The following is a 12220-nucleotide window of genomic DNA, read 5'->3' as shown; positions in this document are numbered from 1 at the left end:
GCTTCATTAATTTAGGGATATATTTTAAAAAAATACCTAAATGGATTTGGTAGTATGTGTTTGTCTGTGTTTGTATATGTGTGTGTAAATGTTTGTGTATATGTAACAATAATAATTTTAAAAAAGTTCATGAAATTGAGAAAGAATAAGGGAGAATAGGTAGAGTTGGAGGTAGCAAAGGAGGTGAAGAAGTGATGTATTTACAAAAATTACACAAGGGGTTTTCAAGAAAGAAAATTAAATTAAAATATTTGACAGAATTTTCAGGTAAGCACTTTATTGTTTTGAACACTTTATTGTTTTGATCATCACTGTTACAGTTTTGAAGGATGAGTCTTAGAAGGCATTCGTTGCTTTAATCTGGGAAAGTGTTCACAATTATCCACATCTGGGAGCTTTGTGGTTGTTTTAGCATAACAGGGAACATATTTTCTTACAAAACTCTTGGACGGTGTCATGGCTATATTGCAAAGGGAGACGCTCTTATTATGCTCCTGCTGAGGTTCATGGCTCATGTCAGCTGACAGATAGTACTTTTCAAGATTGAGTATATGCTCAATTGCATTATGTACATTTTCAGAGAGCCCAGTCAAGGTGATATTAGGATTATATGACCCTTTTGGAGGTAAACGTATGTCTACTTGGTATTGATCCATGATTCTATGGATGGTTCTTCCACGGAATCCAATAACATTGCCACGAACCTGGTGGTTTAGTGGGATTTCCTTAGAAATCGTTTTTTCGATCTTATGCAATACTCTCAATATTGCATCTCGAGCAGCTAGAGTGTTCTCTTTATAGCCAGTAATAGTGATTTGGTCTTGTATTTCATGACTTCCTTTCTTTGGAAAACGGATAGTAACATCATGCTCTGTGCAAATCTGAGCAATAAGTAAACCCTTATGACCAGTGATCTTGGAGTGATATTTGGGATCTAGATTGAATATTAGCTTAAAATTTCTTAGTGTCCGATCTTCTATTTCCATTTGTAAAGCCTTGACTCGTTTTTGTAACCTCATCTTGGCTTGTTCCACATTTGCTTCAAGGCCCATAATAGATATGATATCAGCATTTCTTCCAGGTTGTAATATTTGGATATGAACTTCTAATTCTTTTATGAGCTTACGTAAGCCACTTCCTTTGTGCCCAATGATGTAAGGATGTAGGTGAAAGGGCACATGAACTTCAGCAGTAGCAGGAATTAAAGATGCAATAGCTTCAGTAGCTGCCTTGCAATTTTCCACTTGGCCTGATATTAATATGGTGTCACTTTCTCCTGCGGAATTAGGAACAAGATCTTTAGGGGTCCTTCTCCACTTTTCTTTACATTTTTCCTGCATACCTAGGTCCATATTGATGACTGGCCTGTCTATGTCTGGAAATTTGATTTGAACTTTATAATCTCTTGCAATTTGTTGAATTCGTGAACATATTGGTCCCATGATAAAAGGTTGGAACTTTTGGGGAAAAACATACCGCGTTGTAACTTGGGAGCCCAAAGGCTCAAAAATGTCCTGAATGTGTTTCTTTGCTGCCTCAACACAAGCTTTTGCCCCACTTATTGTGACTTTTGTATTATGCTTTCCTGCATAAGAAAATGTGATAACCACGCCACCATACTCCTCTGCCATTTCCCTTAAAAGCTGGCCCCTCCGCATAACAAAATAATGGTGAAATTTGCGATTTATTAGTATGTTATCCTCCACCACATTTTCTAAGTCTTTAATTAAAACTTCTAGTCGTTTTTTTACTTCTTTAACACCCTCTTCAGTTCCTGTAATTGTTATGGAATCTTTATGCTTGTTCTTAAGATTAGGGAAAATGACACACGTTCCAGTCTCTTCACACAGTTTGGAAATATTGCCTCCATTTTTATTCATAAGAAACTGATGATATTGTGCTTTGACATGGACAGTCCCAGAGTAATTCCTGGCTTGCTCTTCTTCTGCCAGTTTCAGAAGCTTTGTTTTGGTCTTTTCAACACTTTCAACAGACCCCATGATAATGAGTTTATGTAGGCCAGAATTGTTTTTTGGGAAATGCAGATGAACTTTCCCACATTCTTCTATGATTGAATTGATCAAACATTCTTTGGGATTAGTCAGATATTTGTATAGATTAGGAGGAATGAAAATTTCCTCCTCTGCAGTATCAGCTATCTCTTGCTGAATTGAAAGAATCCAGTTACGTGCAATTTCACAGTTTTCTGGATATCCAGTAATGACAAACTCTTCTGAGTTGCACTTTTCTGGTGGGAAACTAATCTTGGTGTTGGTTGTTTTAGAGATTTTTTTTATATTTGAACCTCCTTTTCCAATTATCCTTTTGTGAAGCCTTTTTGTGACTGGAATACTTACAGTATAGTTATTTCCTTTAATATCTGTCAACATGTTCTCCAAATACTGTGCACATTTTTCTGACTCATATTTTGGACCTATCAGCTGGACAACATCACTTTTCTCTGCAGGATGTGGAAAATTGAGGATAACATGAGGGAATTTCCTACAGATCTCACGAACCCTTTCACCTTTTTGTCCAATAAGTATGTGGTGAAATTGGTGTTTGATGATTATGTCCTGGCAGTGCTCCTCTTCCAAATTATTAGCGAGTTCAAGGAGTTCTCTTTTGGCTTGTTGAACACCCAAAGATTCTCCCTCAATTCGGATCAAATGATTCATTTCATTTTCAGGAAACACTGAGATAGAGACTTGGTTTTTCTCTGTAATTCTGTTTAGGATCTCTCCATTATTCCCTGTAAGGTACTTGTGAAACTTACTGCTACTGTTTATCTCAGTACATTCCATTCTACTAAGTAGGTCATTGACAATGATGTCAAATTTTTCTTGAGCATACATTACATCATCTATTGGTCCTTTGAGCATAATTTTGTCTTCAGATGTAAACTGTATATGAACCTTTGGCACACTATTTGTTATCGCAGCTAGGTTCTCACCTTTCTTACCTATAATAAAGCTGTGTAACCAAGAAGGAGCACAGATAGAAGAAACAAAATAATCATCATCATTGCAATCAACTTCATTAAATATCTCCCCTGAACTCTCAGGCTCACTGTATTGTGTCATAGAATCCGATAGGCTCTCAGAAGGTGATTGCTCTGTTGAATCTCCAGTTGTTTCTAGGATCTCCTCCAGAAAATTTCTTTTGAGACCTAAGGTATAATTGTCTTGAAAGTTCATCATCACATTCTCAGTTATAGTATTTGTCTTCTCAGTCATTGCATTTTCACAATTGATCTGATCCACATGTTGTTGTCTTTCATTAATATCTGTCTCCTCGACACTAGCCAGTGGAAAGGGGACATGTCCCTCTGATTCTTGGAAAATGTCACTTGCTTCAGGGTATGGCTCAGCAGTCAGGGAATTAAATGTTTTCCCCATTTCTGACGGTGGAATATCATCCTTGCTACCGTTGGCAGATGTAGGTTGACTTTCATCTGAAGATTTCAACTCTGCCTGTTTTGCATCAACACTATTCAAACAGTTGCTCTGATTGTGTGGACTTAAGATCTGAGAATTTATTTCACTTTCTCGTTCCAAATCTTGTGTGTTTTCTCCAGTCTGGTCTATAACAAAGTGATTTTCTTTTTTGGAAATGAGACTTAAAGTTAAACCCTGTTCTTGACACCATTCAAAAATTGCATTCTCAGCTTTTATGACAGATTCTGGGTTGCCAAACACTGTTATATAGAGACCTTGGTCTTTGACAAAAGATGTTTTTAAGTTGACACCAGTGTTTTCTGTGATATATGTATAGAATTTTGCTAATGTACCCTCACTAAACTGAATCAAATAATTTTCTTCCTCTAGTAGTAATTTAAAAACTTGAGTAAGTGATGAAACTTCCTCAACTTGAGGAATATTAGTGCTTGATGGTTCTGCAGTTCCTTCAGAATTTTTCAGATAATTTGTGTTCTCCAGGTATATAGTGACATTTTCTTCATTTGTGGACATATCAACTACATCATCAGAACTGCTATCATGATTTCCTTTTGGAACACTATTTTGGTGTGGACTAGAATTTGTTTGGGAATTCATTGTTGGTCTTTGAGTAGATTCAATCCAGATGTATTTCAGATAAAATGTCAACAGCAAATCCACAAATACTTCCTGTAGCTGCCTTCTTGCATATTACTGTATGGGGAGAATGAACACTTTAAGGATGTCATTCTTTTTTAAATTAATTTATAGACTCAAAATAATAAAATTAAATTCATATGGCTACAAAAGTTTATTTGACAAAAAGTATAAAGTTTATCTATCAATCTATTCAATTATTATATGAACATAGGAAAAGGTAAGAGTATAAGGATTATGAGGAAACAGCCACCAATGTTTCCAAAGCAAGGCCTTCTTTATTTTTATTCACCATAAATAAACATTATTTTTCCAACTCAGCATTATTATTTTTTGCCATTACCCCAAATAACACTGTTGAGCATCTGTAATTCTTTGAGAAAAACAAATCGCTAGCATCTCTAAGAGGATGCTGCATTTTTTAGAATTCCTACTTTTCTTTAAAATTTTTTTTATTGAGCAATAGCCTAAAAACTCACACAGTTCATGTGCATGATTAAATATGTTTTGTTTTTGTTTTTTCAGTAAATTTAGAGCTTAGAGTTTTATATGACACAATTTTACTATGTTTCCTTCACCCCACATAGATCCCAGGAGTTCACTTGCAGAGAATTCTCATTTCCGCCATTACACTCAGGCAACAAAAATTATATTTTAAAACATAGACTTACCTGATATGGAAATTTTGTGGAAGTAGTATAGCCTGGAGACTGAATTGGACTTTAATTCCTTGTTGAGATTCATTCATGTTAAAACATAAGGCAATACAACCCTTCTGATTACTGAACTAGTCTACTTCCATTTAAATTTATTATAAAGACTATCCTGACTTAATTTTTTCCTAGGGCCACTTGCTCTACTAGAATTTTATATGTAATAAGGTATTACTGCCTGTTGTGTCAAAGTCAAGACCCATATTTCTCTATATAATGTTCCTCTGTATAATTTAATTTAGACTCATAACTTTTAATATCACAAATACTGATGTTTTCCCAAGTGAACAATCATATTTCTGCACATGTTTATTCACAAAACTACTCAGTATCGGCAAAATCCATTGAAAATGCATTCAATAAGTCAATAATTATATCCACACATTTTATGATCTTGTGCTGTTCTGGTTATATAATTTTATTTGTTAAGAATTTTCAGGAGGCTGAAGAGATTGTTCAGTGCTTAAGCACATGTACTGCTCTTGCAGAAGACTTAGTTTTTATCCCTAGCACTAATTTTAGCAGCTCACAGTTGTCTGTAACTCCAGCTCAGGGTATCTGAGTTCCTCTTTTAAAACCCTGGGGCAATGCACTCCCACGTATATATACTCCTGCACAGACATATACATATATGCATAATCAAAATTAAATTAATATTTTTAAAAAAAGAAAAAAATGAATCAAATGTCACAAAAATGTCTTGATATAAGATATTTAAGACTATAAAATGAAAATAACCTGAAATGAATATCAAGAGAATTGGAAAGAACCCCAAAGTTTTTTCTTACAAATGTGAATTCTCAATAGAGAAAATGTATAAAACTGAATATTTATTTTTGTTCAATTGTGTACTGTCTAAAATTAATGTTTGCCACAAAAGATGTCATAAGTATTCTCTTGATTTCCCTGAGATAAAATTAAAGGGTCATATTTTTTCTGCTATGTTTCTGTGGGGAGAGGGATTTTACATCCTAAGTGACACTGGGGTAACTAACTGGTATATTGTGTAGATTTGTCATTTATTAAAATTCTATGAATAATGATGGCTAATCTGTTGGTTTTGTTTAAGAATATTATAGATCATATGTATAAAACATTGTAATAATTTCCTACATATTTCCCTCAGAAATTATTTGCAAATATTTATACTTGTATTTACAAAAATAATTGAATTTTAAGTAATGAATATATGTTAACATTGCTCTTTTAATTTCACAAAAACACCTTATTGGGAAGAAATTGCAAATAAAAGATGTCACACAGCTAGGTTAATGTAGCCACTCAAATAAGCTCCTGCCAATATCTAAAGTTTATACATATCAATCCAGTTCTATACAGTTAGAAGAGCCATTCTGAAGTCACGGAGTTTTGCTTTTCATTTTACACTTTCACTGAAAATTTCATTTTTATGCTTTGATCCAACCTTCAAAAATCTCCTAAAAAATCTATGACAAAGTTAAAAGTAAAAACAATTAGCTTTATCAACATTTCATCCTTCCTTATCACCTAATATCTTTTTTTCTCCTTTCTACCTGTTATAGTATAGCCATACATATTTGGTCACCTATATGTATGCATACATTATAGGCTAATGTGGGAGAACATGCACTTATAGGATTTGAGATTAGGTGAGCTTGTTAATATTACATTCTCTAAATCCATTCATCTTCCTTCAAACGTTGTGAAAAGAATACTCCAAGTGCTTTATTTTCCTTACCAGAGATTATGTCTCCAGATAACGAGAATTTCTCTGCTTTTAAATAACTAATTGTGCTTGCATTTTGGATATCTAAATAGCTATCCAGTGTACACAGATACTCATTTAAATACTATGTCTGAAATCTTCCATTGACAATCATCAACTCTTTTTGAACATTCTTCATTGCTAAAAACAGCATTGAAAAAAATGATAAATGGATAAATTTCTTAAAGGCTTCACATATTTTGGCCTACCTTTTCTTCTAGTCCAGTTTAAAGGTTTCTGCTTGATGATAAATCTCTGAGAGCACAGACTTAGCTCACAGGGCACCAAAATAGTTAGAGATGAAAACTTCATGGAACTGGTGACTGGCCTCAAATGTGAATGGTAAAGCTGAAAAAGAAAAAAAAAGAATCTTCCAATTAGTTGAAATATACAATGACATAGTATTTAAAATGCATTGGTATCTTCATACCAATGTCATGAATATAAACAAATACTATAGTCAGCTTATTCTTGATATGGGAGTCTCTTCTCTGTGTTGCTTGTATTGGTTAATGAATAAAGAAACAGTCTTGGCCTGATAGGGAAGAACTTAAGTAGGTAGAGAAAATAGAATTGAATTCTGGAGGAAGAAAGTAGAGTGAGAGAGACACCATGGATCCACCAGAGACAGATGCTGGGAATTTTACCTGGTAAGCCACTGCCATGTGGTGATATACAGATTAATAAATATGGGTTAAATTAAGATGTAAGAATTAGCTAATAAGAAACTAGAGCTAATGGGCCAAGCGGTGATTTAATTAATACAACGTCTGTCTAGTTATCTTGGGGTTAAACTAGCCAGGTGGCCAGGATGAACAAGCGGGTCCTCCTATAACAATTGCAGCCCTCTCTCCTTGCAACAATTGGTGCCAATGTGATGGACTAAATCCACTTAAAAACCTGAGATAGCTTAATTTTAAACAGAAAAATACAGAGTTTAACACATCTTTTTGCTGTTTGCTGGTGGCATGTCACAGCTTCTTTAAGAGAGGTTTTCCTGACTCAGAAATAGCAAAAGAAAAAAAGCCACACAGTTTTGAAATGCCAGCTTTCTGGGCTATGCTGCTAGTGCAACCTCTAGCTCTTGCAGGAAGACAGAGCATTTGGATGGTGCTTGTGAGTAAAGTGTGATGGCTTACTTGATGGCAATGTGGACTCAGTGTGTGCCTGGAAGTGGGGCAGTGTATACAGCTCAGAGGCACAAGTGCTGGACTGTGCAGAAATAGCAGGAACTACTGTATTTATCATAGTAACAGTGCAGATTAAATTTTAGACTGGGCAAGCAAACAGTACTATATAACCTCTACTAATGGTGCAACTTAAGTTTTTAAGAAGCACTTAGCATTTTAAGAAATTCTCCTGGACAGTAAAGAATTACAGAATCACAATAGGACAGATTCAGATATAAAAGAAATCTAAATGGGTCACAGTGTTGGATAAATGTATGTAGGTTTTGAAAGAGAAAATAAAAGAGTATAGAGAGTCATAAAATAAAGCTAATGCTTTAAAAAAGGTAAAGTCTTTAAAGAGACAGCATGCAGATAATCATAGATTAAAAGGAGCAAAGAAATATAAGACATAAAAATGGAAAATTTGCAGAATGTCTAGATTATGTATATTATTGTGTTTTCTTTGAATTTTTTGTTTGTGAAGGAGTTAAGTACAGAGAGGCATTTCATTGTATGGTCTGCTAAGTTAATCCAGCATGTATATTATATAGGTATAGGGTCTTCCAAATTTAGTTATAAGAATATGTTGCTTTGGAAAAGAGATTCTTCTTTTGTTTTCACAGAAGATGAAAACCTGTGGATTGGTTCAAGACCAATATGGTTTCATGGATCAAGGCCTCCTGAAAGATCGCTGGAAATATCCTCAAAAAATTACTTTGCTTAAATGTTGAATGAGATGAACCTAGGACAAAGGATACACCATGAAATAATAGTGCTCCCAATCAAGAGAAAGTAGTATGGACATAACTATGCCCATATTACCAAGTATTGTTTATAATTGTTTGTTTACATTTAAAGGGGGATATAATATGGATATGAATAACTTGCATTGGTATTAATCTTGGTTTATTAATATAAATTTAAGGTCAATTTTGTTATATATATATATATTTCTGATCTTGATTAAGGTATTGTGATTGTGTGGTTCATTACAAAATGTAATGTATAATTAAGACATATAGGTTAATAGATAATCATCTATAATATTCAAGATTGTAGACATGTTAGTTAGATTTTCTACATATATAGAGATATATTTCAGTTAGTTAGGTATTCTTCAAATCTTTCAGAATATGGCATTTAAATGTTTTAAAACTTTGGAACTTTTCATGACAATAAGATGCATCTATTCCATGTTACTTCAAGAGGAACATGGGCAATAAAGAGGCTTCTCATGGAGTTGGCTAGCCATTTTGGTAAGAGACTGCTCTTGCCTAGAGATGCAGGACCCTCTGAGAAATGGTTGCTAAATATGCCGAAAGGTCAGAGGATCCTTTGGGATTCCTGCTTAATGTAAGAGTCTGTGAGACATTCTGCAAGATAGAGAAGAACATGACTGAACTATCTTTGAAATGTCCTGCTTCATGAAAAAGTCTGCTGAACATTATGTGTCTGTATGCTGAAGATGGATACCCCAACAATACAGAAGAACTTTGGGTGATTGTCTAGGCAGTGAGATGTCTCTGTCAATTGTAGAGTTTTGGAAGTTGCTTACAATGCACTTCCTGTTTATTTAGGTAATATTATATCATTCTGGAGTCTTTGATGGAGTTGAAGAATAGGTAGGTAGGTATAGTTATAGTTTTCCTTAGTTATGATAAAAGATAACATAAATAGAAATATTGTAACTATAATTCTTGCTTGATACCTGTTATATGTAATTTTACTATGTTCATGTTAAAACCTTTCTTTTGCTTAAACAGAAAAGGGGAGGTGATATGGATGTCCCCTCTGTGTGTTGATTATATTGATTAATGAATAAAGGAACGGCTTTGGCCTGATAGGGCAGAACATAGGTAGGCGGAGAAGACAGAACTGAATTCTGGGAGGAAGAAAGCAGAGTAAGAGAGATACTATGGATCCTCTGGAGACAGACACTGGGAATTTTACCTGGTAAACCAGTGCCATGTGGCAATACACAGATTAATAGAAATGGATTAAATTAAGATATAAGAATTAGCCAAAAAAAAAGAGAATTAGCCAAGAAGTCACTAGAGCTAATGGGCCAAGTAGTTATTAAATTAATACAATTTCTGTGTAGGTATTTTGGGGCTAAGCTAACTGGGTGGCCAAGATGAACAAGCAGGTCCTCCTACAACATATTCTAAATTGGCAGATTGGAAAGTCAGTCAGCCTGAGATCGCACCTTCTATAATCCTGATAAGACATGGTTTTAAGGAGAAAGGTACTAAAATTATTTCATCATACAATTTTAACTGTGCTGTAAAAGGAAAGAGAATTTAGAACAATTTCCATTTGTGAAAATCAAATTATCAGGTCAAACAGGCACTTGGACTTTGTTGAGGAAAATTATAGAAAAGCATTTGTTCCTGATGAAGCATGGCTATTTTATATCTTTTTGAATATTTCTCAGATCTCTTTTATTTGTCTTTTTGTGATAGCCAAAGTTGCATTTTAAGTTTTAATTACTATGCCCAAGAGATCCATGAAACAAAAATGTCTCTGCAAGCTTTTTGCTCAGGGACAAATAGTTACTGAAATGCTGGAAACTATTTTTTATGGGAAATAACAAACCGTATTTTTTCACCCCCTTGAACATGTTTACTTGATCCATCTACACAGGATGTGCTTGATCACATGTGGGCAGGAATTTCATAGGCCGGAAATACATCAGGATCTATGCTTGCCCCAATTGAATGTAGGCTGAAGGTATGTTGGGATGTATACTTGCCCCTGATTGGACCTGATAGGAAATATTTAAGGTGATGTAAACAGTGAATGAGGATTATTTTCTGGAAAGGCAGAGACAGACTTGTTCAGTTTCCATACATCTAGCCAGTATTGCTTCGAATTTGACTTAAAATTGTGGTAGTGGTCTTATTCTTCAATAGTAAAATTAACACTTTTACATGCTTTGCTCAAAGCAATGTGAATTGCCATTGTAAACTGCCTAAAACAACATAAAAATATTTAACAAAACCTTTCTGTAAAGAACAAAGGTATAGACTCATGTACCCTCAAAAGTTAATCAGAATAAGACTGCTAATCATCTGGATAAGAAAATAATCCTCAAGGAAGTTGTCTGTTCCAAGACTACGAAGCAATGAATCTACCAAAGTACATAGGTTGGCACAGTGATCACTCTATCCACTTTGCCTGCTTATTTCATGAAACACTTTTTTCAAAATGTTTCCTTTTGTCATTGATCACATTCCGTATCATAGTTTATTTGGAAATAAACACAATGTTCATATATGAAGACTGTATCTTCTATATTTTGTCTACATTCCTCTACATTATGTTGTATGTGTCTCCTCTGAATTAATTCAGTGGAACACACAAGGACCAAGGACAAGGCCAGAATCATATATCAGTAATAAATAAATATTTGAAAGCTTCTTCTTTATATGGTGTTTTAGAGTAAGGGAAAGGCCTTCCTTCCCAATAAAGCTCAGAATATGTGATAAATTTAGATACTAATACCAATGTCAATTTATATACTAATATTAATTATTTATCAAGCAATGTTACAAAAATATAAAGGATCAATGTTGATAGCTAAAAATGATTTTCTGTAGTTATTTTCAGAATCTGTACTGTCATAAGAAACTATAGTAACATATAAATGTCTAAGCAAAAATTGATTCATAGCATTAGCAGAATTCCTATTTAGAAGTAATTTAAATACTTTAATGAAAGATTTGCTTTCAAATTCACAACATATTAAAACTGACTAGTTCTGTCTAATATTTTATATCTGAAGAGATAGAAGGCCATTTTTATAGAACTTTATATATATTTATGTATATGTGTATGTTATGTAAGTTGATAACTATGGGTTCCAGAAGAGGACTGTCTGATCCTCCATAACTGTGCTTACAGAGGGTTGTGAGTCATCTGTCATAGATGCTTGGAACTGAATTCTGATTCTCTACAAAACAGCAAGTGTCTTTAACTGCTCATCCATATCTTAAACTTTATTTTGTTTTTTAATGCCATGGTTTGATAATTAGAAAAAAGGTTATACATACATAAATTTTGTCAGAAATATTTTAAAACCTTGAAATCTCACAATAAAAATTGACTTGATTATGTGAAGAGCTCCAATGTATTATTTAAAAAATTATTTGATATGAATACTACTTATATCTAAATGACTATAACTTAAATTTTTAATTTAAAATTTCAAGACATGTGTCTTTTTGATGAGATATAAAATAACCATCTTGCATGTATGTATTTGTTAGTATCTTTCCTCTGCATATTTTTGTAGTAAATTATGAATGGGTTTATGAGACAGATTCAAGATTCCACTGTTCTCCATATTATGACTGAAATGCTATTTAGATTAATATTGTAATTCTCCTTGCTCTTTGTATTAAAAAGAAAGAATAGAAAATAGGGAGAAGATGACATTGCAGAGAATAACATGTGAAAGAAAGTGATATCAACAGAAGATTGAAAACCTTCCTATAGTTT

General features: G+C 33.7%; 1 pseudogene; it reads right to left on the bottom strand.

Annotated features, from left to right (window-relative positions):
• Positions 1-314: 314 nt before the first annotated feature.
• LOC142841400 (vigilin pseudogene) lies at positions 315-4138 on the bottom strand (annotated as a pseudogene).
• Positions 4139-12220: the final 8082 nt, after the last annotated feature.

This window comes from Microtus pennsylvanicus, chromosome X, assembly GCF_037038515.1.
Source record: "Microtus pennsylvanicus isolate mMicPen1 chromosome X, mMicPen1.hap1, whole genome shotgun sequence".
Classification (NCBI taxonomy): Eukaryota; Metazoa; Chordata; class Mammalia; order Rodentia; family Cricetidae; genus Microtus; species Microtus pennsylvanicus.
The sequence above is the reverse complement of the archived record's forward strand: the minus strand, read 5'-3'. Positions and strand labels throughout refer to the sequence as shown.